The following is a 564-nucleotide window of genomic DNA, read 5'->3' as shown; positions in this document are numbered from 1 at the left end:
ATGGGGACGTCAGCCCCGCTGCTTCTGTCGTCCTCCGTGCCTCAGCTGCCTGTGCCTCCCTGCCGTGGTTTTCTTGTCTGCCCTCACCCCCCGCGATGGTCCTACTGTGGCGACCTGTCCTGTAGCCTCATCCTCCACCTTCAAGGAAACCAGAGGACAGCCCGAGGGCAAAGCCTGTCACGCCGCCTCTTCTGAGCTGGCCATAAACACACTCGCCTGTCCCTGAGGGTCTAAAAACGGCACAGGGGGTGGCTCAGCGGGTAGGAGACACTCCCAGCACCAGTGTGGCACCTCCCAGGCTGCTTCACCAGAACGACTCCACCAGCATTAACGCTGGGATTATTTAACCACTGTCACTTTCTCTGGGGACCAGGCAAAGTTGGCCATCACAGCCCCCTGCGACGGGCACGTTGCACGGGCACAGCAGCCACAGGGTTTGTTGCTGTGTCCCAGCAGCTCCAGCTGGTTTGTTCTCAGCCGAGCTTCTCTGAGCCCAAACTTCAGCGAGCGGCTGTGGGAGCTGCCTCCTGCCTGGCCTCGGCCTTGGGACATGTGCGGGGCTCA

This window comes from Pygoscelis adeliae, unplaced genomic scaffold (genome assembly GCF_000699105.1).
Source record: "Pygoscelis adeliae isolate BGI_AS28 unplaced genomic scaffold, ASM69910v1 Scaffold179, whole genome shotgun sequence".
NCBI lineage: Eukaryota > Metazoa > Chordata > Aves > Sphenisciformes > Spheniscidae > Pygoscelis > Pygoscelis adeliae.
This window is presented reverse-complemented; position numbering follows the sequence as displayed.